General features: G+C 42.5%; 1 protein-coding gene across 4 annotated transcripts in view; it reads left to right on the top strand.

The window, feature by feature from the left end:
* arnt2 (aryl-hydrocarbon receptor nuclear translocator 2) overlaps window positions 1–27514 on the top strand; it is a 364666-nt gene that overhangs the window by 304069 nt on the left and 33083 nt on the right. The gene's annotated exons all lie outside the window — the stretch shown is intronic.

The following is a 27514-nucleotide window of genomic DNA, read 5'->3' as shown; positions in this document are numbered from 1 at the left end:
TGCCCATCTAGTCCCAATTTCCTGCATTTGGCCAATATCCCTCTAAATCTCACCCCTGCATGTACCTATCAAAGTACTTCTGAAATTATGACATTGTACCTGCCTTGCCTTAACCACTTAGCTGATTCCATATACACACCTCCATCGGTGTGAAAAAGTTGCCCCTCAAGTCCCTTTTAAATCTTATGATTGGACTTGGGTCAGAAGTTGGGAAAATTGTCGAGATAGAGATAACTGTGATCTTGATGAATGGCAGAGCCAAAGGCCCCGATGAGCTACTCCAGCTCCTATTTCTCTGTTCTAAAGCTATTGCCCACATATACAGTCCCAATCCACAGAACTCTTATTTTCTGTCTCACTTTGCTTCATTTTTTATATTCATTATTATTTTTGTTCCCAAGTTACTTTTTGCTCACTGTTATTATGAGAAATTCTACCTGTGTGTGGAAGAATCTATGGGGATTAGAAGTAAAAATGACCTGTTCTGTTTACACATCATGTGGAACGTCTTTAAATGTTTACTGTTATTGGTCCCAGTAGATCTCACATCAAAGTTATTGTGTGATGTCTCAGTTAATTAAAATTGAACTCTGTACTAGCCGTTCAATTATGTTCATCCCGAGTGCATAAGTATCGCAGCTATTCCAGCATTTTGCAAGTGTTGCTTGAAAACATGATAGGAAACAAAAATGCATTCTGTAGAATTAGAACAGACTAGGGCCAGTTGGATAGGACTTTTACAAAGAGGCCTGATGCGTCAGATTATATGCAGTTTCCTCAAAAAAAAAGAAAAATCCATTGGAAAATTACCTCTCAACGACGCCTATCATCAGCATGAGGAATGCAGCAAGCAGAGTTTCCCCATTTTGCTTTACTCACATTGGGTTCATGCTAGTTTCTGGCTAGAGGTAGATTAATGTAAAAGTGCTATTCATTCTCTCATTACTTGCTATGACTTCATTTCAGTGAATGTCTCAATGTCTCCATCATATATCTAAATTTATTGGGACTACTTTATGGAAGTAGTTGCTTTCACAAAGTTATTCTGAAAGGTGAATTCTAATGTCAGTGCGTCTTGTTGGGCTGACTTGCTATTATATTGGGTTCAAAGATAATGGGACTTTTTATGGATTTCCCATCTTTGAATTTTGACATTTAAAAAAATAGTGGTTTATGCATTAATGCAAACATGAGGAAATCTGCAGATGCTGGATATTCAAGCAACACACACAAAATGCTGGTGGAATGCAGCAGGCCAGGCAGCATCTATAGGAAGAAGTACAGTCGACATTTCAGGCTGAGACCCTTCATCAGGACTAACTGAAAGAAGAGATAGCAAAAGATTTGAAAGTGGGAGGGGGAGGGAGAGATCTGAAATGCTAGAAGCCAGGAGGGGCAGGGATGAAGCTAAGAGCTAGAAAGTTGATTGGCAAAAGGGATACAGGGCTGGAGATGGGACAGGAGGCCTAAGAAGAAAGAAAGGGGGAGGGGAGCACCAGAGGAAGATGGAGAGCAGGCAAGGAGTGATTGTGAGAAGGATAGAGAGAGAGAGAAAAAGGGAAAAATAATTAATAAATAGATAGATAGATAAATAAATAAGGGATGGGGTAAGAAGGAGAGGAGGGGCATTAACAGAAGCTAGAGAAATCAATGTTCATGCCATCAGGTTGGAGGCTACCCAGACAGAATATAAGGTGTTGTTCCTCCAACCTGAGTGTGGCTTCATCTTGACAGTAGAGGAAGCCATGGATAGACATATCAGAATGGGAATGGGATGTGGAATTAAAATGTGTGGCCACTGGGAGATCCTGCTTTCTCTGGCAGACAGCATGTAGGTGTTCAGCAAAATGGTCTCCCAGTCTACGTCAGGTCTCACCAATATATAGAAGGCCACACCGGGAGCACCGGACCCAGTATACCACACCAGCCGACTCACAGGTGAAGTGTCGCCTCACCTGGAAGGACTGTCTGGGGCCCTGAATGGCGGTGAGGGAGGAAGTATAAGGGAAAGTTATGCATTACTATTTTATTGTTGATTTTCCAGAGTAATCATTATTGCATTAAATAGAAGGAGATTTTATTTGAACTCCACCACCACTCTCCTCCATTTGGCAGAACTGGTCCTCACTCTAAATAATTTCTCCTTCGACTCCTCCCTCTTCTTTCAAACAAAAGATGTAGCCATGGGTGCCAGCCTGCCTTTTGTCAGCTACATGGAACAGTCTGAGTTCCAAGGCAGCCCCAACTGCATGTCGAAGACTGCATCGGTGCTGCTTCTTGCACCCATGCGGAGCTTGTCAACATCATCAACTTTGCCTCCGACTTACACCCTGCCCTCAAATTTACCTGGTCCATTTCTGACACCTCCCTCCCCTTTCTTGATCTCTCTGTCTCTATCTATGGAGACAGCTTATTCACTGATGTCTACTATAAACCTACTGACTCTCATAGCTATCTGGACTATACTCTTCCCACCCTGTTAATTGTAAGAATGCCATCCCCTTCTCTCAATTCCTCCATCTCCACTGCATCTGCTCTCAAGTTGAGCCTTTTCATTCCAGATCTAAGGAGATGTCCTTCCTCCACCATCATTGCTGCCCTCGACTGCATCTCTTCCATTTCATTCTCCACCAGGAATAGGATTTCTCTTGTCCTCACCTACCACCCCACCAGCCTCCACATTCAGCACATAATTCTCTGTAACTTCTGCCATCTTCAATGGGATCCCACCACCATCTTTCCCTCTCACCCACTTTCTGCTTTCTTCAGGATTTGCTCCCTACGCAACTCCCTTGTCCATTCATCCCTCCCCACTGATCTCATTTATCCTTGCAAGCGGAATAGGTACTACACCTACCCCTAAATTTCCTCTTCCCTCACTACCATTCAGGGCCACAAACAGTCCTTCTAGGTGAGGTGACACTTCACCTGTGAGTCTGTTGGGGTCATTTACTGTGTCCAGTGCTCCCGGTGTGGCCTCCTGTATAACGGTGAGACCTGACATAGATTGGAAAACTGCTTTGCCAAGCACCTACCTACACACCGTCTGCCAGGAAAGGCGGGATCTCCCAATGACCACCCATTTTAATTCCACTTCCCACTTCCCACTTCTATTCCTACATTCAGTCCATGGCTTCCTGTACTGTCACGTTGAGGCCACACTCAGGTTGGAGGAGCAATACCTCATATTCTGGCTGGTTAGCCCCCCAACCTGTTGGCATGAACATTGATCTCTCAAACTTGCAGTAATGTCCCCCCCCCCCCCACCTTTCGCCATTTGCCATTCCCGTTTCCCACTCACACCTTATCTACATGCCTGCCCATCACCTCCCTCTGGTACTCCTCCCTTTCCTTCTTCCATGGTCTCTGTCCTCTCCTATCAGATCCCCTTTCTCCAGCCCTTTATCTCTTTCACCAATCGACTTCCCAGCTCCTTACTTCACCCCTTCCTCCACTGGTTTCACCTGTCACCTTGTGTTTCTTCCTCCCCTCCCTTCACCTGCTTCCTCTGACTCCTCATCTTTTTTGCTCCAGTCCTGCTGAAGGGTCTCGGCTAGAAATGTCGACTGTTTACTCTTTTCCATTGATGCTGCCAGGCCTGCTGAGTTCCTCCATCATTTTGTGTGTGTTGCTACCAACTACTTTATTAATGACGCTTTTTCTGGTAAATGATCACTACAGTCAGTAGTGTCTAACTTCTCTTTCGGAGTTGAGCTTTTGAACTGTCCGTATGACCTGGTATTTTTGCAGTATGAACTGAAATTTCGAAGGTGCAGGATGGTTGTGGTATGGCATGTGCAGGCTGAATCGAGGCAACAGGGCCCAAGCCCAAGAGCGGGGAATGAGCCAACGTTGGCCGATTGCTGGTGCGGTCTTGGTGGTGATTTGATGTGGCAGAACTGAGGTGAGGCTAGCGGAGGCAAGGCAGAATAATAGATGCAGTAGGGCCCAGGTCCGAGAGCAAGAAAAGATTGGATGCTTGATCTGTTTAGTTGCCAGGCCGAATTGTTTGGGTACAGTCCGAATCGAGACAATAGGGCCTGAGAGCATATTGAATCCAAGGTCTGATTGATTTAAGCATTCGGCTGAATTGGAGAGTCAGCTATGGGCCGAATTGTGGCAGCTGAGACTAGGTCCAAGATTGTATCGAAGTGTCCAGGCTAGATTGAAAAGGTCAGGGTGTCGGGGCTGAAGGCGAGGGACGGACCGGTTCAGCTCACTGCTTCATAAGGTTTACCCATCTCTGCGGTGAACTGAGGCTGTGGCCTGCAACTAACGGGCTCTGAATTAGCTGCAGTGCTGACCGGCTTTGTGGCTCTGTGGACTCACTGGTGTGAATTTCAGTTGTTTGCTTGCTTGTGTGGTGAGCACAATTTTTTTTTCTGCACGTTGGGTATTCGATGGACTTTGGATTCTATTGGGTCTCTTTGTTTAGTTGCTGCCTGTAAGGAGACAAATCTCAAGGTTGTATATGGTGTACCTTCTTTGATAACAAATGTACTTTGACTTTGAGGTTATTTTCTGTTTATTTTATTCAGAGATAGAGCATGGTATTGAATCCTTCTGGCCCAATGAACCCATGCTATCCAGTTACACCAATGTGACCAATTAACCTACTGACAATACATCTTTGGAATGTTTGAGGAAACCCACACAGTCACAGGGAGAACATACAAACTCCTTATAGACAGCAGTGGGAATTGAACCTGGGTCGCTTGCTCTACAATAGCGATGCGCTGACTAACCGTGCCTCCCCTCACATTTCTTAACACCCACACTTTGCTTTCAGATGACCAGGCAGCTCTGCTCTCAGGACACTGTTCCCTCCTAGTTTGAATGTGCCTGCTTGTTGCTTTGTGTGAATGTATCTGACATTAGGAATTTGCTTGGAGGGAAATGATACACACTATGACACTGAGCACTATGACACAGCATTGTTTTGTTTCAACATGTTACTTGAAGTAGCTCATACTTGCCAAACCGTTCATTTAAGATGAGCAGGCAATTGGAGACCAGCTTTAGTGATACAGTAGAATTTATAGGGTCTTAGTAGAAGTGTTGTGCCCTGTGTCGCATCAGGTAGCAACCTTGCTACTTCTTTAGCATTTTGTCTCTTTTTTATGAGGCCAAGTTGCTAGCTCAATGCTCAACCCAGCACAGATGGAAAGTGTGCAAGGAACCAGATGAATTTGAACCCAGGACCACTTGCTTCTGGCGCTGACAGCACTACACCACTGGCCAGCTTTGGGCGAAGATGCAAAGACCTATTCCTTCACAAAGGCTGCAATCACTTTCTGTCAGCCCTTAAGATGGAAACCTAAGCCTTTATAAAGCATTGTTCAGGCCATACTTTATTGTGAGCAGTTTTGGGCCCCTTATCTAAGAAAAGATGTGCTGATGTTGGAGATGGGCCACAAGAATGATTCTGGAAATGAAAGGGTTAATGTATGAGGAGCATTTGATGGTTGTGGGCCTATATTCATTGGAGTTTGGAAGAATGAGTGGAGATCTCATTGAAACCTATCGAATATCGAAATGCCTAAATAGAGTGAATATGGAGAGGATGTTTACTATAGTGGGGGAGTCTGGGACCAGAGGGCACAGCCTCTGAACAGAGGGATGTTCATTTAGAGCAGAAATGAGGGAGAATTTCTTTTGCCAGAGAGTGGTGAATCTGTGGAATTCTTTGCCATGAATGGCTATGGGGGTCAAGTGATTGGGTATATTTAAAGTTGAGGTTGATAGTTTTTGATTGGTCAGGGTATCAAAGGTTATGCGGAGAAGGCAACCCCAAGAATGGGGTTGGGAGGGATAATAAATCGGCCATGATGGAATGACAGAGTAGGCTTAAGGTTGATCTGGCCTAATTCTGCTCCCATGTTTTATGGTCTTCTGTCACGTACCCCAGAATATTCAGTTCCCAGTTTTGGTTATCTGTGACAGCTAGTATTTTGAATTTGTTTATTTCGGTTTGTGCCACAAATCCATTTATATTGTTAAGAAAGTTTTTTGCATTCACATAAGGAACCAGTCTTTGCTTTCTCCCCACAATTTTTGCCTTGCGTTCTTCGACTCCATAGTTATCTCAGACATAGAGTCACATATATTACATCCCATGTTCCATCTTAAATGCTTCCCCTATAATGTGGCAATCATAACTACATAATACTCCAGCTGGGGCATAATGTTTTGCAATGTTGTACTATGACCTCTGCAATTTTATATTCTATAATAAATCAGCGAGGATCAAATGGTGGAGCAGACTCGATTAGCTGAATGGCCTGATTCTCCTCCTATGTCTTGTGATTTTATTATAGAGCAGTAGAAAAATAACATGCAGGAAAGGACCAGCATATTTTTATTTGTGAGTCATGTACGGGTTGAAAACATACTTGGCAACATTTGTTTCTGATGTTTTCATTTTCATAAATTCAGGCCATGGTATATGTTACCATTACTCATTAAATTATGGTAATAAGTTAAAGTAAATCAACCCCAGTTTGAAACCAGATGAGATCCTTTTAATTTGAGGGGCACAGTATTTGCATGCCACATGTAGTTTTAACCTGTGGAAAACTCATTGTATTATTATATTAGGCAGATGTTCACCAGTGTCTTTCCCCTGTAAACAAAGATCTGCAATTCTCTCTCTCTCTCCTTATTTTCTATTTTTTCTATACAATTTTCTCAGTATTATGAACCATTACCTCTTTTCCTCTCACCTTTTCTCACTGTTTCTGTAACCACCTGCTACACTCTGCATGAATCAAAAAAATGTTCTTTTAGCTTGTAATCTTTATCTCTTCCTTTGACAGTCAAGGATACAGAGCAGGTTGGAAAGCAGAACATGATTAACACTGAACAGAGGCTGCCTATGGAGTGCCTTACACACCAATGTGATTACATTTGAAAGGGTGCAAAAAAGGTTTACAAGGATGTAGCTGGCTTCTGTTATCAGGAGAGATTGGATAGGATGGATCTGTATTCCCTGGAGCAAAGGAAGCTGAGAAATGACCATTTGAAATCAGGAGGAGCAAAGATAAGGCAAATGGTCACAGTCTTTTTTCCCAGGGTAGATGAGTCCAAAACTTGAGGGAAAGGATTTAAAGTAGATCCAAGGGATGAACTTTTACAGAGAGAGTGATGAGTATGGTGCCAAAGGAAATGGTAGATGTTTGGATATGTGGACGGGAAAGGTTCAGAATCAGGTTTATTATTATTACAGTATGCCCTCCTTATCCGCAAATTCCGCATCCACAAATTCAACCAATGGCGAAAACCCAGCACTTGTTGTTCGAGCATGTACAGTACAGACATTTTTTCTTGTCATTATTCCCTAAACAATGCAATATAACAACTATTTTACATAGAATTCACATTGTACTAGGTATTATAAGTAATCTAGAGATGATTTAAAGTATATGGGAGGATGTGCGTGGGTTATCATGGATCGGGATTGAAAAAAATCAGAAGTTCTCTTAGTAAATAAGTCGGAACAGTTACATCTGGTACTATTTAGCGTCAGTCAAACGTTTGCATTCATATATAGTATATATTTTACCTTTCTATGCATATAAAACACTTAAGAATGTATGTTTCGGCGTCAGGCTTGGGAAGTTCCCGAGTTTGATCTAGTGACAGATCGCTCTGGAGTGCACTCTCCACCGTGCCGGGTAGATGTGGAGGATCAAAAACCCAAAACCCAATAATTAAACCACTGCGTTGCTTAGTAACAATTGTAGCTTTTATTGGGGCACAGCCTTTCTCACTTTATCCTTTAAAATTGTTCAGATCGTTGACCGACATAGCGTAACGCTTTTACAATGACCGAAGGCGTTTCACCTCTTTCCGATCGCTTTATTATTTCCACTTTATTTTCAATCGTGATCGTGATTATTTTCATGAACAGAAACACTGTGGATTCAGATCTCTGCCGCTGGGCCCTAATGTCCACTGCACTGAGACAGATTAAATAAGGTCTTGGGTTACGCTGGGTCCTAAGGTCCATCGCATTGATACAGGTTGAATAAGGGACTTGAGCATCCACGAATTTTGGTATCCGTGAGGGGTCCCTTGCGGATAAGGAGGGCCAACTGTATATGTCATGAAATTACAGTGCAACATATAAAAATTACCATAAGTTACTATAAAATATTAAATAAATAAATGGTACAAAGGAGGAATGTTGCAGTAGTGGTTATGGGTTCACAGAGTCTTCCAGAAGAGGGCAAACGCAGACAGATGGGTCAGGTAAGCATCATATTTGGCATGGGCATTGAGTTAAAAGGCATTTTTTGTGCTATATAGATGATAAAGTACAAAAGAAAAGGCTTGGCAGGGTGGAACTCCTTCAGAGGGAGTTAGGCATATTGAGTTGAAAGATTGGTGACTCATTTAGGAGAGTCTGCACTAAAGGGTGAGCCTGAGTATTGTTCACAACCTACAGCAGTGCAACTAAGTTTTCATTATATATCCTTTAATCCAGTGGGGACCTTGGATGCGATGGAAAGAGTGGGTTTCTGTGGTCACCCCAAAGTTCTTCTCATTAGCTGTTGAGAAGGGCTAAGCAATGCAAAATGTTCTTTTAAATTGTGACATTTTCCATTGCTCTGGAATCTGGCTTGCAGTGTTTCCAAATTTTCCAGTCTTGTTCCCTGAAGCAGTTTTGCAATACAGACAGATCATCAGATATCATATTCGATCCATTCCACTTCTACAGTCTTAACATCGAAGCATCCAGTCAAATATAAAGTGGCAAGCATAAAATTAAATCTGAGCTTCCACTTCATGGCTAATACAAGGGTGCATAATTTAAAGGATTGGAGCAAAGAATGGGGGGGGATGTCAAAGGTAGGTTTTTATACTGAGATTGGTAGGTGTGTGGAATGCCATGCCAGGGGTGATGGTAGAGGCAAATACATTAGAGACATTTAAGAAATAGGCACATGGCGGTGGGGGGGGGGGGGGGTGGGCTAAGTGGCAGGGTAGGGTTAGATTAATTTCAGAATAGATTAATAGTTAGGCACAACATCGAGGGATGAAGCACTGTACTGTTCTGTGTTCCATGAGAGAGAGAACATAATCACGGCATACCAATTCACAGCATCAAGAAAGTATGTTTCATGACCACAGGATAGCCCAGAACATTTTGCAACCAGTGAAGTTCTTTTGAAGTGTTGTCATTGTTGAAATGTAGAAAGGTTCCACAAACACTGGGATATTTACCCAATATGAAGGATAAAGCTCAGCCAGAAGCTGAGGAGAACACTGGCTTCACTTTAAAATTGTCCCTTGGGATCTCTGAAATGCACTTCTAGATGACTTCTGTGATAATGCAACTCTTTCACAGGTATTCCAATACAGGCACAGAAAAATCCTACACAAAATTAGATATAAAAGACACAGCCAAATAATGCAGGTTTCAAGAAATCAGAGCTCAGTTTCAAAGCAATGGAGAAAAGAGAGCACTGCTTTGTAAATCTAATCTAGCACTAATTTCCCAGCAGCAGCGGGGTATTTTCTGTCCACAGTTAATTGTTTCCATTTTCATATACATTTTTAACCATATTGCATGAGGAATAGACCATTAGATGTTAAGACAGAGGAGCAGAATTATGCCATTTGGCCCATCAAGTCTGCTCTGCCATTCAATTATGGCTGATCTATTTTCCCCTCCTCAGCCCCACTCCCCAGCCTCTTCCCTGTAACCTTTGATGCTGTCTCCAATCAAGAGCCTATCAAGCTCTACCTTAAATACTCCCAACAACGTGGCCTCTGCTGCCTGTGGTAATAAATTCCACACATTCACCACCCTCAGGCTAAAGAAATTTCTCTGCATCTCTGTTTTAAATGGACACTTCTCTATCCTGAGGCTGTGTCCTCTTGTCCTAGACTCTCCCACCATGGGAACGTGCTTTCCACATCTACTCTGTCTAGGCTTTTCGACATTTGAAAGGTTTCAATGAGATCGTCCCCCACCCCCATCCTTCTAAATTCCAGTGAGTACAGACCCAGAACTATCTAACGTTCCTTGTATGATATCCCTTCCATTCCCAGAATCATTCTCGTCAACCTCCTTTGAACTCAGATGAGGAACCCCAAAACTGTTCACAGTACTCAGGTAAGGCCTCACCAGTGCCTTATAAAGCCTCAACATCACATCCCTGCTCTTGTATTCTAGACCTCTTGAAATGAATGCTGACATTCCATTTGCCTTCCTCACCACTGACTCTACCTGCAAGTTAACCTTTCAGGTGTTCCGCACAAGGATTCCCAAGTTCCTTTGCATCTCAGATTTTTGGCTTTTTTCCACATTTAGAAAATAGTCTGCACATTTATTTCTACCACCAAAGTGCATGACCATGCATTTTCCAACATTGTATTTCATTTGCCACTCTCTTGCCCATCCTCCTAATCTGTCTAAATCTTTCTGCAGTCTACCTGTTCACCCTCAACACTACCTGCCCCTCCACCAGTCTTCATGTCGTCTGCAAACATGGCAACAAAGCCACCTATTCCATCATCTAAATCATTGATATACAGCATGAAAAGAAGTGGTCCCAACCTGGCTAATTTATCATCCCTCTCAACCCACTTGCCTGCCTTTGCTGCGTAAGTGCTCCTGAATCTTATGTCCCACGTGGGGCAACAGCATCAACACAGGTGATGTCAACAGGCTCAGCAAATTGATTAGAAAGTCTGGCTCTGTTATAGGAGCCAAACTGGACACACTGTAGGCTGTGGTAGAACAGAGGACCCTACGGAAAATCTTGGCAATTCTGGAACAGTGTTTTTCATCCTCTGCATGCCACCTTGACTGAGCAGAGGGGCACCTTTAGTAATAGATGGAGACAACTGTGCTACTCCCAAAAGTGCTATATGAGGTCATCTTACCCTCAGTTCTATAATATGAGTTAACCTATAGCTGAGGAATGATAATCCCCTCCTGTTAGACTGGTTGTCGTAACTTATTTTTTATTCTTTCTACTTTTCTTCTAATATTTATATCTATGCACTTGTAATACTACTGTGACACTGTTAATTTTCTTTGGGATCAATAAAGTATCTACCTATCAATCTTATAGCGGACACATGAGTTTAGAGAGTTCTCAAAATTTCTGTAGGTCTTTGGCTGTTGGTCTTCTTCGGCATTACATGTTGTACTCTTGGTGTGATCTTTGCAGGACACCCACTCCTAGGGAGAGTAGCAACAGTATTCAGTTTCATCCATTTGCAGACAGTTTCTGGTACTATACACTGATAAACACTCAGGTCTTTAGAAATGCTTTTGTAGCTGTTTCCAGCTTCATGCATCTCTACAATTCATCCAAGATCCTCTGAGAGTTGTTTTGATTGAGGCATGGTGCACATAAACAAATCTTTCTTGAGAAGAGAAGGCTCTGTCAATAATCTGACTTTGTGCGTCTTTTTTAAAGGGCAGGGCACCTCTACAACCCACACCTCCACTCTCATCCCATTGACTGAAACACCTGATTCCAAATAGCTTTTATGAAGACATTACCCCAGAGGTTCACATACTTTTTGAACCTAGACTGTGATTGTTTAAATGGTGTACTCAGTATTGATGAGAAGAAGTCCAATTGTTTGTGTGTTATTAGTTTAGGCAGATTGTGTTTGTCTATTATTGTGACTTAGATGAAGATCAGACACATTTTATGAGTAATTAATGCAGAAAACCAGGTAATTGCAAAGGGTTCACAAACTTTTTCTTGCAACTGTATGTAGCCTGTATAAGCCAGATACAAATTAATCACATAGTGCTTAAGAAGATCCAAAGCACCATACATCATTTTGTTGCCTGATAGTATCAGGCACAATGTGTATTGCTCAGCTAGCTCTTGGTGACCGTTCTCATAGAGCATGGCATTATCTCCCACCAGTGATTCCCTAACCATATAGGGCTCATCAGCAGACACATATGGTCTCTTGAGTGAGTGCCCACCTGATGATAAGACCATTAGACATGGGGGCAGAATGAGACCATTCAGCCCATTGAGTCTGCTTCACCATTCCTTTCTGGCTGATTAACTCTCTCCACCCCCATTCTCCTGAATGAATACTAACATTGCATTTGTCTTCCTTACCACCAACTCAACCTGTAAATGAACCTTTAGGTGATCCTGCACAAGGACTCACGTCCCTTTGCACCTCTGATTTCTTCCTTCTACCAAAGTGCATAACCATACACCTCCCTGCACTATATTCCACCTGCCACTTCTTTGGCCATTCTCCCAATCTGTCTAAGTCCTGCTGCTAACTCTGTTTCCTCAGCACTACCTGCCCCTCTAGCTATATTTGTATCATCCTCAAATTTGGCCACAAAGCCACCATTTCCATCAGCCAAATTATTGACATTAATGGCTGATAGCTGACACATAGCAATTTTTTGTTGCATAAAATCATACATATTTCTGTACCTAACAGTTGTATTGTGGTGAGTTAGCTTAAAAAAACTGATTGTACCTGAACTTGGCAGGTTCAAATTAGAATTGCTTGTATTTCCACAGTTTGTAAATATTCAACTGGAGCCGAGGCTGTCCTTGACCTTGGGAATTGAGACTGAGCAGGCAGCGGAAGTGTCGAAAGGGGAATACTTCAGAATCCTGAACATAATTCCATGAATTGCAAGATAGTTATGGAAGAGTTAAGTTTGGTCCTTAGGTTGAGGAACTAAATTGGAGAAGACTGATGTCAATTTTAACATAATATACATCACAATTATGTTTTGTGATACATGTTAATGATTTGGATGTGCATGTAGGTGGTTAGATTAGTAAATTTGCAGCTGATGTGAAAAGTGATAGTCCCATAGATAGTGAAAAAGGCTTTCTAAGCCACGGCACCATATGGATCAGTTGAAACACTGAGCAGAACTTTGGCAGATGGAGTTTAATCCTAACAAGTGTTGAGGCAATGTATTTTGGGAAGCCAAATAAGGAAAGGACATGCAAGGTAAATGGCAGGGCCCTAAGAAATGTGATGAAACAGAGTCCATGGGTACAAGTTCATTGTTCCCTGAAAGCGGCAACATGGGTAGATAGGGTGGTGCCTTCTGAGTTCAGAGCATAGAATATAAAAGTTGGGACTGTAGCGGTGTGCTACACACAGCGCTAAAATAACAACACGGAGTCGGTAAATTGCAGTTAAAGAAGATTTTATTCGAACTTCACAGCCTTGCTTTAAAGCCTCCCTGATCCCGCCCTCCCCGGGCGCAGATGCTATAGGGGGCACGTACTCACAATCCCACGCGGGCTTTTCCCCTTGTTGGTGAAGCAGACCTGGCGCCCTTTTGGGACTGGCCTTTGTGCCGGCGCGCTGGCTATTTGTGAGCCGGTTTGAGTGCGCTAGGAAGTGGGTCGCCACAGGATGTCATATTGCAACTTTACAAAACACTGGTTCGGCCACACTTGTGTGCAATTCTGCTCATCAGAGAGAGATGTGAATGAGTTGGAGACAATGCAGAGGAAGTTTACCAGGATAGTCCCTGGAACAGCGGATGTTAGTTATTAGGATATTGAATAGGCTGGGCTTACTTTCCTGCAGAATGAAGAGAGCTAAGGGACAATCTGATGGCAGTAGAAAGTCTTTGTAGGAGTGTTAAAAATTAAATTTTAAGTGACAGAGAATTTTAAAGGGGATCTGAGAGGTTTCTCACACAGAAAGTGGTTGATATTTTAAAGTTCAAATTAAAATTTATTATCAGAGTACATACATGTCACCACATACAGCCCTCAGATTCTTTTTCTGTGGCATACTTAGCAAATCTATAGAGCAGTAACTGTAAACTGCAAATGCAGATATAAATAAATAGCAATAAATAATGAGCATGAAGTAACAATGTAACAGAGTCCTTAAATGAGTGTAGCTACCCTCTTTGTTCAAGAGCCTGATGGTTGAGGAATAGAAGCTGTTCATGAATCAGGTGGTGCGAGTCCTGAGGCACTTGTACCTTCTACCTGATGGCAGCAGCAAGAAAAGAGGATGGCCTGAGTGGTGAGAATCGTTGATGATGGATGCTGCTTTTCTATGGCAATGTTTCATGTAGAGGTGCTCAATGGTTGGGAGAGATATATCCATGATATATTGGGGCGAATCCACTACCTTTGGTAGGATTTTCTGCTTAAAAGCATTGGTGTTCCCTTGCTAAGCTGTAATGCAGCCTGTCAGCACACTTTTCCACCACACGTCTATAGAAGTTTGCCAAGGTTTGTGATAACATGCCGCACCTCCACAGACTGCTGAGGAAGTAGAGGCACTGCTGTTCTTTCTTGGAGGTAATATTTACATGATGGGTCCAGGACAGGTGCTCTGAGATAGTGACACCCAGGAACTTGAAGTTACTGACCCTCTCCATCTCTGATCCTCCAAAGATTACTGGCTCATGGACCTCTGGTTTCCCTCTCCTGAAGTCTACAATCCTCAGTCTTATTGATATTAAGTGAAAGATTGCTGTTACACCATTCAGCCAAGTTTTCAATTGCCCTCTGGTATGCTGATTCATTACCCCTTTTGACACAACCCATAATGGTAGTGTCATCGGCAAACTTGCTTATGGTGTTGGAGCTGTACTTAGCTACATGGTCATAAGTGTAAAGTGAGTAGAGCAGGGGGCTAAGCACACATCCCTGTGGTGCTCCTGTGCTGATGGAGGTTGTGGAGGAGATGTTTTTGCCAATCCAAACTGACTGGGATCTACAAGTGAGGAAATCCAGGATCTATTTGAAACACACTGTCAGAGAAGGTGTGGAGGTAAATGTAATGTCTGTGTTTAAAGGAATTTCAACACTTCATTAGACAAGGCATAGAAAGACAGAGACTGAATTTGAGAAAATGGGAATAGAAAATGGTTGCCGTGGTCTTGATGGACTGAAGAGCCTATTCTACTTGCTCTGTCTCGGACACAGGAAAAAGGGATAAATCATCAGTTAGCTGGTTAGACCTAGGGAATGGAAAGGAGTTGGATGGAGGAAGTTCCAAAGGCATTTTGAGGAGCACATTTTGAACTAGATGGGATCTGCTCTTAGTACTTCAATTGGTTCCCATGATATTAAGTGATGGAAGATCCTGACACAAAAAAAATCACTAAAAAATGCTCAGCTTTGAATACAACAACTGACTTTCTGAATCCAAGGTATGAGATCATGTTTAAAATGGAATTTAATACCTTTCTTCTGTCATTAAATGACTTACGAAAAAAATGTTTAACCTTTAAAGAGAATAACAAGATCTGAGCAATATATGATGCCAGGACTTTTCCCTTACTTAATGCAGGAAATGCTAAAGTTACAGTGCCTTTAGGGTAATGTGTATTTTGTAGCAGAATAAAGCCAACTAACTCTTTGGGACGACTAAATCACGGCAGCAACAATTAGTGGTATGTATAGTTATGATTTCCTTCATGGTAAACTCTTCCCACCTCTCAGAACTATGTTAACCAAACAAATACCTAAGGAACATGAAGTTAAAAGCTGTAATACCGTCAGATTCTTCCTCTTTCCCTCTTACAACTGGAATAATCCTGTCTCTCTTGCCAGGATATGTAGTTGTCTTCCTGCTTTCCTCCATGTACTCACAAAAAGTTTCCCACAGCACCGCACCACCACATTGCCAGTTCCTCTCCACGTTCTTGCAGAAAAAAGTTATATGAAATGGATTGCAACACTAGCACTCTGGAGGGGAGCCTAATAAGCCTCCATGATTTGAAGGAGCAAATGAGTGGCTTGGTTGCCATGGAGACTGTAACTGGCTCTGTCAAAATTCATTCAGGATGACAGATTAATATCCCCTTACTAGCATCCAGACAGATTCCCTCTCAACTACCTTCTCCTACCTTTAGATCCTTTGCAGATTCAGAGATGTAAGAATCCAATTCCCCTGACTCAACCCTGCTGCTGACTTACAGCAACAGATGAGGAAGAGAGCCAAGCTGCTTCAGTTGCCATGCTGAAATTACACCATCTACTGTATAGTACAGGAGATCTCCACATGATGAATCACTTGGTATGGATAAACCGGAAGAGCGATGAAAGAGGGTGACGAAGGTACTAACTCACAGGAGTGGAGAGGGATGAAGCAGGAGCTGACTGTTCCTCACCTGGATCTACCTATTGCTTGCCAGCTCTTACATTACCCCACCCCCACTTCTTTATTCTGGATATCTTTCCTCTACATTCACACTCCAGATGTAGAGTCTCAATCTGCAAAACTGACTTTCCCTTGGCCTCTATGGATGCTGCTCAACCCTCTGAGTTCCTCTAGCAGCTTTTTTTTAAATTTTGCTCCAAATTTTGGCATCTGCAGTCTCTTATGTCTAGAGTTATAACTGGTTAATTTGAACACCACAGCATGTTCTAACGTTCATGTTATAAATCAACTGTAGAGTAATATAATAAATCACAGTAAGGTCTTTAAATTGCAATTATTACATTTACAAAACCGTTTTCCTTGTAGAGTATACAAGGACTGCCAGTGGTAGTGGTGATAGTGACAACTTTTCATCACAAAGTGAGGGTGTTATACACATTCTATTGTACCAGCTCTTTTGAAGGCTATCCAATTTATTCCATACCCCATCCTTTCCCAAATCTTGGCTACACTTTTGTTTCAAGTATGGACCCAAGGTTATTTTGGAATTTAATGTTGAATCTCCTTTCACCACTTTTTCAAAGTGTATTCCTGATCAGAGAAATTTGCTGTGCTAAAGATTTCCTTTTCATCCCATCTCTATTTCTTCAGCTACATTACATAATTTTCTTGGAAATGAGACCAACTTGTAAGAAACTTCCTTAGTTCTATCATATGTCTTTGCTGCATGAAGTTCATTTTTTCCTACCTCTCCTGTTGTGAGCAAGTTGTATGATACAGTTTATGGATCCATTCCCAAACCAATTCTGACCAGAGATTTCCAGTGGTGTACGTATCATTACAAGCTGTATGCTACTCTCCTTCTGCCAGCAGCAACCTTAATTTTTGGGGTTACACATATCAGGTGTGCTAGATCTCACTATATCAGTGATGGAACTCTAGGATGCAAGTATTCCCATTGCTGGAGTAGTGAAGCAGTCAAAATAAGTGTAAAACATGAAGACGATATTAGAGAACTAAATAGTTTGATGTTCGAGAATGTGACATCAACTGTGAATCAAAGAATGCAGTGTAATTTTAACTTATTGCATTTCATGGCACGTACACGATGGAGACCAATCTGTGGAGTCTTATTCCTGGAAATTTGACTTGGCTGTTAACCGTTCTGTGGAATCATGGACGAGAGACGTGTGGCAGTTCATTGCAAAACTTGAACTTATTTCAAACTGTGAAAAGGTTAGTGACAGACAGTGGCAGGATGTAAGCAGACCATTGGAATGGGCATGTGTGGAGTAGAGGAAGTTTAATGCAAAGAAATGTGAGGTGACGTAGTAAGAATGAGGATAGGCACTTTAGAATTAAACAATCTGTTCTAATAGGGTGCAGGGCAGGGTATCCTGCAGTATGGATGCACAAGTCATTAAAAGTGACTGAGCAGTTTAAGAAAGCAGTTAAAGGAGAGGTATAAAATTTTAGGCTTTATCAGTAGAGGCATGGAGTGTAACATCAACGAGGTCACACTGGGATTGTGTACATCACTAGACCCGCCTCAGTTCTGTTCAATTTTAGATGCCATGGTTTTGGAAGGATGTGAAGACAATAAAGAGGGTCCAGAAAAGGCTTATGAAGGTGCTTGTGGGGATGAAAGACTGCATTTACTGGCTTGATAGGTTGAGTCTATTCCTTTAGGGAGAGTAGGTTGAGAGGAGATTTGATAAAAATATTAAATGGAGCGTGATCTGGACAGAATAAACAATTGTGCTACGTATTCACTATTCCAGTATTATTTGAGTAATATTGTATATTTGATTAAGCATTCTTTGTTGACATAACTCATTGCAGGTTTTATGTCAGAGTACGTGAATGGCATAAGTCATCACGCCACTGTGTAGTAAGTGAGCGCCAACCAAAAGTAAAATGAAGCACATCCACATCCCGGCTCCTGTGCTTTTCTTTCAGTTAATTTCTGAAGTTACAAACTTAACAGTGGTGAAAAGTAAGTTTTAAAACAAAACTGAGAAACATACCTGTTGAAACTCAGCGAAATGTTTGAGATTTAAACAAAAAGCAGAGCAAAACTTTTTCTTCGGAAGAGGGAGAGAAGTATGGTTGAGATTTTTAAAAAGGCAGAAATCGGAAGAAATTCACAGATTGATAAGCAGTAAGGATTGGGTGATAATAATAATTATAAATAAATAAAAGCACCAATGGCTGTCTACATCGGAAAGATAGCCATGATCAATTACACAACAGTGCACAACAAATTGAGCAAATATGAAACAAATGAAATAGCCAATGAAAAGAGAGTGCCAGTTTACTAAGTCTGAGTCTAATAGGTAGAAGAGTTTGCTTAGAAGCTTGACTGCTACAACCAAGCAGGCCAAAATTAACTTTGCTGATATTGTGATGAACATTTAGAACCAAAACCATTGTTGATAGAAGCATCCTTCAGGTTTCATAAAATGAAGGGGACTCCATTTCAGCTTATGTGACTGAATTGAAAGATTTGTCTGAGCATTGCCAGTTCAGTAATGGGCTTAATGATGCAATGACAGATCATTTAGCTTATGGAATCTTACCAAAAGAATTCAAAAACAACTCCTAGCTGAAGCACAAATCACATTTAAAAGAGCAGTTGAAATTGCTGTATCACTGGAAACAGCAGCCAGAGATGGAAGTGAGTTGCAGTCAGGTATAAAAGTGAATGAGAACAAAATTGCGAAGTCTAGACAGAAACCTGCCTGACTGAGCAAATAGTGTTGCCATTGTGGTAGGGGCTCACATACATCAGATCAAAGCAGATTTAAAGGCAAAAGTTCCAGAAGATGCAACAAAGTAGGACATGTACAAAGTGCATGTTGGGCGGAAAAATATAAATGGACTGCACAGTGAATTGATAAAGGTAAATAGTCAAGTTGCCATTTCAAAAAGAGAACTAATCTGCATGATGTTGATGAAAAATCTGATAATGAAGAGAGTGACTCAGGACTCCGTAGTCTTGAGAAAGCTAATGTGAGACCAACAATATGGCTTACATTAGAAGTGAACAGCAAATTCATTAAAAGGCAATTGGGTACTGGCTTGGCTTGAGAGTTTGAACAGCATTTCAAAGATACTGAACTGAAGCCAGCAGATATCCAACTAAGAGCCTAGTTGCTAAGAGCAACTAAGAGATAACTCCTGTGTTAATGATATTTGTAATAGTGAAATAAAACAACCACAAGTCACTTCAGGTGTGTAGGTGATACATACAGGAGGACCAACATTGTGGGGTTGTGATTGGCCAAGACAACTACAACTTGATCGGAGATCCATCCACCATTTGCATGCCACATCCCTGCAGTGATGTCAACGGGAAGTGAATTAGAAAAGGTACTGGATGATGTCACAGTAGTCTTCAAGGGTGGTTTAGAAAACTCTAAACATGTCAAGAATAAATAGTCACAAACGAGAGAAAATCTGCAGATGCTGGAAATCCATGCAACACACGCAAAATGCTGGCGGAACTCATCAGGCCAGGCAGCATCTATGGAGAAGAATACAGTCAATGTTTTGGGCCAAGAACCTTCAGTGGTCCTGCTGAATGTTTCAACCAGTACCTGTTGGGAGAAAGCTTACTCTCATTACTGATCGTCAACCACCAGAGCCCATTTTCAGAAAACAGAAGTATGCTTCACTAATAGCAACATCTAGATTGAGAGATGGGCTCTGTTTCTTAAAGGACACAATTGTAAGAAGATGACTAATCATTGAAATGCTGAGGGATTGTCCCATTTACCCTTGGAAAAGGAAATAAAATTTACAAAAGTTGACACTCCTCTTAACATACTCCCCCAATGCAAATTGAATGTCCCTTATTATGGCAGGGATGATCCGAAGGGAAACCGGAAAAGATTCCACGCTGTCTATGGTCTGCGTGACAACCCAAAATGGCTGGAATATGCAGCAGAAATTCTTGTTTCCCCATTTTTACCAGTACCAGGATGAACATGCCCTTGACAGAGGGTTGCCTTAAGTGGGGATTGTGGGTTGTTGTACCATCCAAGCTCAGAACTAAAGAGCAGGAGGAGCTATATGTTTGTCATCTAGGTGTGGTCACAATGAAGGCTTTGGTTTGAAGCTTTGTCTAGTGGCCTGGGAGAGATCAGAAGATCAAACAGCTCGCCATGCACTGTTTGGGATTTCCACATTTGCAGAAGATGTCAAAAGCAGCATCTCTCTGTCCCTGGGAATGGTCTACATTGTGCAGTCAGAGGATCATGCCAGACCATTCATAGGCACTGATTTTTTAATAATAGTGGATGCTGCTGCAGAGTGGCCAGAAATGTTCCCAATTAGCTTCACTACAGCCACACACACTGTTGATGTGTTGAGAAGCGTCAAGAACTGGTGTTCCTGAACACTCGGTGACAATGGACCATAGGTTATTGTGGAACAGTTTCAGTCATTCCTGAAAATGAATGGAGTAAGACATGTTACATCTGCACCATGCTACCAAGCTGCAAATGACTTGGCAGGAAGGTTGTCCAGAGTCTATAGAATGCGCTGTGATCATTGTCAGTAAAATACACTGCATTGACACTGAATAGAAGATCACTAATTTCGTCCTTGCATATTGCTATGCAGCACCAGCCACATCCGACATCTCCCAGCTATGCTTGGTTGTCCCTTACCCATATGCTTGGTTCTCCTGAAACCTAATCTTAGAAGGTGTATGCTGAACAAGCAGCTGAGACAAATTGGGGGCTCCTCAAATAAGGAGGCTCAGTGCTTCATTCCTGGACAGGTAGTCCTGGTGAGGGACGACAGAGGTGATCAAAAGTGAGTACTTGGCGAAATTCAGAACTGAACTGGACTACTTGCTACACAGAAGAGATTGCATTTGATATCATCTGGAGGTGGCTCGTTGGTCATTTGAGGAGAGTGGGTTAATTATTAGAGAAGAAAGGTGTCCAGAGCTGTCAGAGGCACTTCCTGCAGTCTCAAAATCGACTCCTACAGCCACCATGGAGGAGACCTTAGAACCTGAGGTAGTCTCACCTGTCGAGCAGAGTTACCCCCCCCCCCACCCCCATCAGGAAAGTCGTTATACCACAAGAGTAAGAAATCTACCACAGTGATTAAATCATTAGATACATTATACATATATACTACATATATGTAGTATATATAATAATTAGAGAGCAACGTGTTCCATGTTTGAGTTGAGATGCATTCCACATTGAGTTGGAGTTTATGGTTAAGCAAGGAGATGTGTTGTATATTTATTATTTCAGAAATATTGTAAACATATTATTTAATTAAGCATTCTTTCTTTACATAATTCATTACAAGTTCCCATAATTCATATATAAAAGTACATGAATGGCATACGTCATCATGTAAGTAAGCACCTCACTAAAGTAAGACCAAATACCCACGCATACCGACTCTCATGTTTTCCTTTTGATTCATTTCCAAAGTTACAAAACATAACAAACTAGCCCATTGATAGAAAACTTGAAGGACTATAAAATAAATGATATTTGAATTAAGAGCAACATGAGGAAAATATATAGGATATGCAATGTGATTGCTCATGAAATACGTTGCTTGTAGCAGGTGGAGGCAGATTCCATTGTCACCTTTCAGGAGGATCTAAATAAATATATGGCAGAGAAAATTTTGCAAGGAAGATTTTCCAGTGAGAAAACTAGGTGGCGGAACATCTCTGGTAGAGAGCAACTGTGAATGTGATGAGCTGGATGGCCACCATGTAGTGTAACCATCCTGTGCTTCTATTGTGAACATCAGAGCATAGAACAATACTGTACAGGAACAGGCCCTTTGGCATACCACATGTCTGCCAACCATGATATCAACTTCAACTAAAATCAGAATCAGGTTTAATATCACCGGCATATGTTGTGAATTATTTTAATTTTCTGGCAGCAGTACAATGAAATACATGATCAATAAATATAGAGAAAATCCCACTTTCCTGCACATGGTTCATATCCTTCTATTTTCTGCTTCTTCATATGTCTACTAATGCCTCATAAACAATGCTGTCATATCTGTTTCTACCACCTCTCCTGGCAGAATGTTCCAGGCATCTAACCAATCCCTGTGTAAACCAAAAAATGCCTCCAAAATCTCCTTTAATCTTTTTCCCTCTCACCTTAAACCCATGTCTCTAGTATTTTATAAATGTCAGGTTTCCCCTCAGCTTCGGTTGTTCTGGCGAAAAAATATAAGTTTGTTCAAACTCCCTTTATAGCTGATACTCTCTATTCCAGGCACCATTCTGGCGAACCTCTTCTGCACCCTCTCTAAAGTGTACTTTCTGCAGTTTGGTGAGCAGAATTGTATATGATATTCCAAATAAGGCCAGCTAAAGTTTTATACATCTGCAGCATGCCCTTCCAGCCTTTATGCTCAGTGCCCTGACCTTCTTTACCGACCTACCCATTTGTGTTAAACATTGTTGTAAGTGCCTTTTGAGGATGATGTTGTTTTCAGAGTCTTCATTTCTGATTCGCAGTCCACTAATGACAGCTAAATACTGCTTCACTGCAAAGGTTTCCTTGCACCAAGGGTGGCTCTGCAGCTCAAAAGGGGGAAGAAAAGAATGGAATTCTTTTAGCGACAGAGATTTAGTACGTGGGGAGTCTTCAAGGTATTATGTGCTATGGTCAATGATATTTCAGAGTCGCTGCAAGATGTTATAGAGAGACTCCATGAACAACCGATAGACACTGTATGTGTCTGTATCAGCAATATAGTTAAAGGAAGAGACAAAGTCCATTGGCTCAATGCGAAGAGTGAGCAAGTAGATTAAGAAGGATATGCAAGGTAGTAATAAGAGGCCAATCATAAACACAAGGAAGTCTGCAGATGCTGGAAACTCAAAATGCTGGAGAGACTCAGCAGGTCAAGAAGTGAACAGACAATTAGTGTTTCAGACCGAGAATCTTCTGCTCACACTGCCATGTGCCAGTGAGAGAAGTAGGAACGAAGAATGTGTTGAATCACTGCAACAAGGAGCTTTAGCCTTGTGGGTGGATTGTGCAGCCCCCCTGCAATCTGCTCTGATATAGACAAGCAAATCCTAAATCCACTAGTGGCTGCTCAGAGAATGAATAAATGATCTTTATTGTCATTATGCATAGATACAATGAAATTCCGTTTGGCTTCCTCTCAGGTAATTAAATAAAGCGGTAGACAAAAACAAGACAGTAATAGAAAAACAGTTTTAAATAGATAAGTAGCAGAAAATAAGTTGCAGCAGCACCAGAATATCACAGTAATGCACAAAGTGCCGTTAGTGCAAGTATTTGAGTCCTTGTTTGTGCTCACAGTTTCAGTCATTGTTCTGTGGGAGTGGTGTGAGGGAGGCCACAGCTCTGGGGTAGAAGCTGTTCCTCAGTCTATTTGTTCTGGATTTTAGTGTCCTGAACCTTTGCTGGACGGCAGCGGGTCAAACAGGGAGTGGCTGGTGTGTGTGGTGTCTCTGATTATGCTGATTGCTTTCCTCCTGAGTCTGCTGGAATAGATGGTGTTCAGTCCTGGGAGCTCCATCCTGACAATTCGCTGGGCCACCTTCACCACGCGATGCAGGTCTTGTCGCTCAGCGGCTGTGCAGCTGGCATACCACACGGTGGCACTGTTGGTCAGGATGGTTTCGATTGTGTTTCTGTAGAAGTTAAGCAACAGCTTTTGTGGGAGTTCGGCCTGTTTCAGCTTTCTGAGGAAGAAGAGTCTTTGTTGTGTCTTTTTTACAAGCAGCGAGATGTTGGTGGTCCATGTCAGCGAGGTGTTGGTGGTCCACGTCAGCGAGGTGTTGGTGGTCCACGTCAGCGAGGTGTTGGTGGTCCACGTCAGCGAGGTGTTGGTGGTCCACGTCAACGAGGTGTTGGTGGTCCACGTCAGCAAGGTGTTGGTGGTCCATGTCAGCGAGGTGTTGGTGGTCCATGTCAGCTGTTTTGACAATGTAACTCCAAGGAACTTCAGGTTTTCCACACTTTCTACTACCTCTCCATGTATATGGAGGGGGGTGTGTACTCTGTCCTTTGATCTCCGAAGTCAATGATCATCTCTTTGTTTTAGAAGTGTTAAGGACCAGGTCATTGTCCTTACACCACTCCGTCAGAGGATCCACCTCGAGTCTGTAGGCTGTTTCATCCTCGTCTAAGATCAGGCCAATCACTGTGGTATCGTCTGCAAATTTAATTATGGAGTTGGAGGTGTAGGTGGGGGTGCAGTCATGTGTGAAGAGTATGTAGAGCATAGGGCCCAGCACACAGCCCTGTGGGGTGCCTGTGTTTAAGATGAGGGTGGTGGAGGTGTGCTTACCAACTCTGACTTGCTGTGGTCGGTCTGTGAGAAAGTCCATGACCCACGAGCACAGGGAGGAACCAAGGCGAAGAGTGTTCGGTTTGCTGACTAGTTTATCCGGGATGACTGTGTTAAATGCAGAACTAAAGTCCACAAATAACATCCTCACGTAAGTGTTCGGTTCCTCTAAGTGAGTCAGAGCAATATGGAGGGCTGTTGTGACTGCATCCTCTGTGGAGTAGTTTGCTTGGTAGGCAAACTGGTGTTTGTCTAGATCAGGTGGGATTGTAGCCTTAATGTGTGAGAGCACAATTCTCTCAAAGCACTTCACGGCTATGGGTGTCAACGCTACAGGGCGATAGTCATTCAGGCACTTCACAGCTGATTTTTTTGGGCACTGGGATGATGGTGGAGGTTTTAAGGCATGTTGGAACAACAGCTTGTTGCAGTGAGAGGTTAAATATACTTGTAATCACCTCAGCAAACTGGTCAGCACATGTTTTCAGTACCCGGCCGGGCACTCCATCTGGGCCGGCTGCCTTACTCGCATTCACTTTCCTCAGGGTGGATCTCACCTGATGTTGCTTCAGGACCAGTGTGGACTCATGGTCAGGTGGGTTGATGAGTGGAGCAGCCTCCTCCCTCTGAGTATCAAAGTGGGCAAAGAACTGGTTTAGGACATCAGGCAGTGTGGCGTCATCATCTGGCAGCAGATTATTGGTTTTGTGGTCTGTCAGCACCTTGATGCCTTTCCACATACTGCGGGTGTTGTTGTTATCAAACTGACTTTCAATGCGCAATTTATATTTGCGCTTTGCATTCCTGATGCCCCTGCGGAGATTCCCCCGTGCTTCACTGTAGGCTTGTTTGTCTCCTGACCTGAAGGCTACATCGTGCTCCCTGAGTAGTGCCCTCACATTGCTGTTAATAGGTGATTAGTCTGATTCAATCAGATAAAGTCCCTGCACTGGGGAGTTTTAGACAATGGGAATTTGGGACAACTTGTAGTAGTGCAATCTTTCAACTATGTGGTATCCTGCACCTCAAGAGTTGGTCTGAGCTATTGGAGAATGGCAGTGGTTTGATTTTGTGCAGAAATTACTTCTATATCTGTTGCTCTGAAAGCAGTTCAGCCCGAGGCATTTGGCACTGCGCGTATTTTTTCATTGTGCCTTGGAACATCATGATCCTGCTTTATGTTAATCACTGTATGATGTACTATGTTTACAATAACAGAATAAAAGGTTTGTGGAAACTGAACTGAGTTGTAAGGAAAATAAGGCAGGAACAAATCCCTCTCTTCATTATGTCCACAGAATCCCAAATAGTGTTTGCATTTTCTTGCAAAGCTGCAAGAACATTAAAATACAAAATATGTTTTCCAACATGTTAGCATTGAGAGGAAAAGTGATAAAACATTGGAACTAAAGTATAAAGAGAGAGTCAGATTTTAACAGAGGCTGTCCCAAATTCTTAAAGAGAGAGGGAAAAAGAGCAAACCTGGGTCTCAGAGGGAGGGAGAGAGACTGAGAGTGAGCCAGTAATTCTGGATCAACAAAAAGTCCTTCAGATGAGGAGAACCCAAAGGAAATAAAGCAAGAGAGAAAGATAGTGTGGTGCTGGAGTCCTAGAGATGGGGGGGGAGGGGGGCTGTGTGTGAGATAGAGTCAGTACATTGCGGAAAAATACCCTTTGGGTACCCGATCTAATACCATGCCTGCCAAACAGGACCTTGTCAAAGGCCTTGCTGAAGTCCATGTCCACTGTCCTGCCTTTGTCAGTCCTTCTGGTCACCTCTTCAAAAAAGAGTGAGTGAGAAATAGATACTTACGTACACGTGGGTCTACAACTAGAGGTCATGGGTTAAAGGTGAAAGGTGAGAGGCCTAAGGGGAACATGAGGGGAAATTTCTTCACTCAGTGGGTCGTTCGTAAGTGTGTGGAATGAGCTGACAGCACAAGTGGTGCATATGAACTCGATTCCAACATTTCAGAGTACATGGGTAGTAGCGATGTGGAAGGCGATGGTCCCAGTGCAGGTTGATGGGACTAGGCTGGTTAAATTGTTTTGGCATGGACTAGATGGGCTGAAGGGCCTGTTTCTGAGCTGTACTTCTCTAAGACTCTACAGTATCCTGGGGGGAGGGGGGAAATGAGAGAGAAAACTTTCTGTCCCTCATCCCAGAGGGAGAGAACTTGGTGCCCTAATGACAGAGTAAAGATATTGGTCCTAGGATACCTATTGCTTGTTGTAAATATTAATGATTTAAATGTGAATGTAGGTGGCATGAGGAATAAGTTTAAAGCTGGTACAAAAATTGATGGTGTTGTTTGGGTTTGGGATTGGATATTTGATCCTCCACAATATTCTGCATGGGAATTTAAACTGGAGGTGGCAGTGTTTTTTTTACGAGGTTGAGTTGCAAGCTCCACATCAACCCGGCATGAATGGAGAGCACGCTCGGGAGTGGTCTGTCACTGGATCGAATTCAGGAACCTCAGTTCTTGAGCCCGGTGCTGATCTCACTGCGCCTCTGGCTTCAGTTGATACTGAAGAGGATAATCATAGGCCATTGGATGATACTGATCCTTCGTAAGGTGAGCAGGGCAATGGCTGATGGAACATGCAGAAACACTTGAGGAGGGCTAATAAAGCCCGAGACAGTACTGAGGAACAGAGGGACCTCAAGTCAAGTCAACTTTTATTGTCATTTCGACCATAACTGCTGGTACAGTGCATAGTAAAAATGAGACAACGTTTTTCAGGACCATGGTTTACATGACACAATACAAAAAACTAGACTGAACTACGTAATAAAAAAGCACAGAGAAAGCTATACTAGACTACAGACCTACACTGGAATGCATAAACTGCACAAAAACAGTACCGGCATTACAATAAATAATAAACAGGACAGTAGGGCAAGATGTCAGTCCAGGCTTTGGGTACTGAGGAGTCTGATAGCTTGGGGGAAGATACTGGTACATAGTCTGGTCGTGAGAGCCCAAGTGCTTCGGAGCCTTTTCCCAGACGGCAGGAGGGAGAAGAGATTGTATGAGGGGTGCATGGGGTCCTTCATAATGCTGTTTCCTTT

This window comes from Hypanus sabinus, chromosome 28 (genome assembly GCF_030144855.1).
Source record: "Hypanus sabinus isolate sHypSab1 chromosome 28, sHypSab1.hap1, whole genome shotgun sequence".
Taxonomy (NCBI): Eukaryota; Metazoa; Chordata; class Chondrichthyes; order Myliobatiformes; family Dasyatidae; genus Hypanus; species Hypanus sabinus.
The sequence above is the reverse complement of the archived record's forward strand: the minus strand, read 5'-3'. Positions and strand labels throughout refer to the sequence as shown.